At 42.6% G+C, this 3499-nt stretch overlaps 2 pseudogenes across 2 annotated transcripts; both read left to right on the top strand.

Moving 5' to 3' along the window:
- Positions 1-205: 205 nt before the first annotated feature.
- On the top strand, positions 206-1710 carry LOC309816017 (large ribosomal subunit protein eL6-like; annotated as a pseudogene). Its single transcript, XR_014296207.1, has 2 exons — positions 206-307; positions 875-1710. The product of XR_014296207.1 is annotated as a large ribosomal subunit protein eL6-like (transcript).
- LOC309815900 (ubiquitin-ribosomal protein eS31 fusion protein-like) lies at positions 313-873 on the top strand (annotated as a pseudogene). The gene has a single exon. The product of its transcript is annotated as a ubiquitin-ribosomal protein eS31 fusion protein-like (transcript).
- Positions 1711-3499: the final 1789 nt, after the last annotated feature.

Raw genomic sequence — 3499 nt, 5'->3', positions numbered from 1 at the left:
AGAGGAGAGGAGAGTGGGGAAAGGAAGGAAGGTGAGGGGATGTTAGAGGACAGGAGAGGAGAGAAAGAGAATATGAAGAAGATGAGGCAAACACACACAGTAGCTGAGACCAGATAGACACGGGACTTTTTGCCAACTTCCCAGTACATGGCTTCAGTTCTTCGTGAAGTATCCCTATTTCCTTAAAAACACTCTTTTTTGCATTTTCCCATCTTGCAAGATGGCGAGTGAAAAGGCTGAGAAGCCAGATACTAAGGAGAAAAACCCTGAAGCCAAGTAGGCTGATGCTGGTGGCAAGGTTAAAAAGGTGAAGCACTTCTTTTTGGATCCGCCATCTGCGGTGGCACTGCCACCAACGTGCAGATTTTCGTGAAGACCCTGACGGGGAAGACCATCACTCTCGAGGTCGAACCCTCGGATACAATAGAAAATGTAAAGGCCAAGATCCAGGACAAGGAAGGAATTCCTCCTGACCAGCAAAGACTGATCTTTGCTGGCAAGCAACTGGAAGATGGACGTACTTTGTCTGACTACAGCATTCAAAAGGAGTCCACTCTTCATCTTGTGTTGCGACTTCATGGTGGTGCTAGAAGAGGAAGAAGAAGTCTTAGACCACTCCCAAGAAGAACAAGCATAAGAGAAAGAAGGTTAAGCTGGCTGTCCTGAAATACTATAAGGTGGATGAGAATGGCAAAATCAGTCGCCCTTATCGGGAGTGCCCTTCAGATGAACGTGGTGCTGGAGTTTTTATGGCCAGCCACTTTGACAGACATTACTGTGGCAAATGTTGTCTGACCTATTGTTTCAACAAACCAGAAGACAAGTGATTGTATATTGGTTAATAAAAGACATGAACTAATGAAAAAAAAAAAAGGTGAAGCAGGTTAAGAAGGGGAAGCCCCACTACAGCCGAAACGCTGTCCTGGTCAGAGGAATTGGCAGATATTCCCGATCGGCTGTGTATTCCAGAAAGGCCTTGTACAAGAGGAAGTATCAGCAGCTAAATCCAAGGTTGAAAACAAAAAGAAGGTGAAGGTTCTTGCTACTGTCACAAAACCAGTTGGTGGTGACAAGAATGGTGGTAGCCGGGTGGTTAAACTTTGCAAAATGCCTAAGCATTATCCTACTGAAGACATGCCTCGAAAGCTGTTGAGTCACGGCAAAAAGCCCTTCAGTAAGCATGTGAGAAAACTGCGCGCTAGCATCACTCCTGGGACCGTTCTGATTATCCTCACTGGGCGCCACGGAGGCAAGAGGGTCATTTTCCTGAAGCAGCTGAGCAGTGGCTTTGCCACTTGTGACTGGGCCTCTGTCCCTCAATCGAGTTCCTCTGCGGAGAACACACCCGAAATTTGTCATTGCCACTTCCACCAAAGTTGATATCAGTGGTGTGAAAATCCCAGAACATCTCACTGATGCTTACTTCAAGAAGAAGAAACTGCATAAGCCCAGGCACCAGGAAGGTGAGATCTTCGACACAGAGAGAGAGAAATACGAGATTACAGAGCAGCGGAAGGTTGATCAGAAAGCTGTGGACTCACGAATTCTGCGAAGAATCAAAGCTGTTCCTCAACTCCAGGGCTACCTCCGCTCTGTGTTCGCTCTTACAAACGGAATTTATCCTCACAAAGTAGTGTTCTAAACTTCTTACAAAGAACCTAATTAAATAATTCGGTCCATTAAAAAAAAAACACTCTTTTTGCTTAAGCTGCTTCAAGTTGATTTCTGTCCCTTGCAATCAAAATCCTAATTAATGCTTATTCGAACTCCTGCAAGACCCAGGAACTCAGACGCTTTTGTACCTTCCCCAGAGCCCAACAGCAGACTCTGCGTTCAATCAATGCTTTGCTCTCCATTCTCTGCTTCAGTGTGCTTCAACACTGCCCACTTATCTGGAGTCTTTATTCAATCATCTAACTGTATGGCCTGAATCCAGGCTCTCTTCTCTCTTGCTCACCTTACATTCTACCATGAGATTAATCTTCCAAAACTTCGTTTTCCCTCAAGCGTTACTTTCCAGCTCTAACATCTTCGGTGGCTCACTAGCTCCTAATTGTGTCTCATGGAACACCAAAGGAAATGGTCCACGATAGAAAGAGTTTTGTGGTCAAAGACTCTTAGGAAGTCCAATTTCCCCCTCTCTTGACCTTGCCACATAGATGAACAATATTAAAGGCTTTGAGAAGTTCTGTTTATAAACCATCCTCCACCGACCCTGGCCCTACACACACCAAAAAACAAAAACAACTCAGCTTGAATTTGACTTGACATTTCCTTTCTTGGTGTGACACCTCCAGTACAAGGGGAAACATCTACAGAATTAGGGTCAAACTTCTTTTTGGCCATCTACCCATGTGCCCCATATATGACTTATCTGGTCTGACTGACCACCTCTCCCTCAGCTGCAGCCATAGGAACCTCCTTCTTGCTTCCTGTGCTTTCTGGCCTCTATGTCCCCTCCACATGGAATGTTCCTTGCCTACCCTGCCTCCAAGCTCCACCTGTTCCATGGAGTCTTCTCAAACCACTCAATTCCACCTTGTGCTTATACTTTTCTCACCTCCTAAAGCCCTTGTGATTTGAACCACAGATTAGCATTTAGTCATTCACACATAATCTGTTTCTACCTAACTCTTTCACACCTATATGTTTGTCAACCCATGAAGAGTAAAAGTTTATGAAACATAGAAACCATATCTTTTCTTCTATAATATCCAGCTCAGGTCTAGCACAAAAAATATTTTTGAGAATGATGCATTGAATAAATTGGGCCAACTCCATGACTTAGAATGACAAATATTTTCTCTCCGTCTGCTCAAGAATGGCCTGGCCAGTAGACGTAAGGATGCTCAAGGCTTAATGCCAGGCTTTCCCTGAAGAACACAAGGACAGCTGAATGCTTGTGAGGAGTTACTTCTGTCAAGGCAGGGTTCTCTTGGGTATAGAACTTTGAAGGGATACTTATCTGCTTGTAAGGGAAGAAGGTTACCTTGTTTACCTAACAAAGTTAGCTTGTTAGCTGAAAACAGGGGTGGTGCAGACAACCCTGCCACAGTTAAAATCCCATGCTTGGAAAAAGCCTAAATACTCTTCCACATAAAATTGGTTGATAAATCTATGATAGCATACCTATAGCACAAAATCATATATAGCTTTAACAAATCATATTGTAGAAGAGTATTTAATGACTTGGGAAAAAATTAGGATATACTGTTAAGTGAGAAAAAATTTCTAAAAGAGCATATATACTATGTTTATAATTTGATTAAAAAAAGAATATGCATGGAAACAACATTGGAAAGGTAAAAAAAATGTTAACATTGATTATATCTGGGTGGTGGGATCATAAGTGTTGTTTCTTTTTTTTTTCAATCCCTTCTTGTACTTTTTTGTATTTTCCTGGTTTTCTACATTGAACATATGTTACTTTTGTAATCAGAAAAAAAATAATCAAAACCACAATTCTCTGTTTTCTCTCTTCTCCCAGCTCCTGCCTTCA

This window comes from Mesoplodon mirus (assembly GCF_964341445.2).
Source record: "Mesoplodon mirus genome assembly, chromosome: 14".
In the NCBI taxonomy this organism is placed as follows: domain Eukaryota; kingdom Metazoa; phylum Chordata; class Mammalia; order Artiodactyla; family Ziphiidae; genus Mesoplodon; species Mesoplodon mirus.
This window is presented reverse-complemented; position numbering and strand designations above follow the sequence as displayed.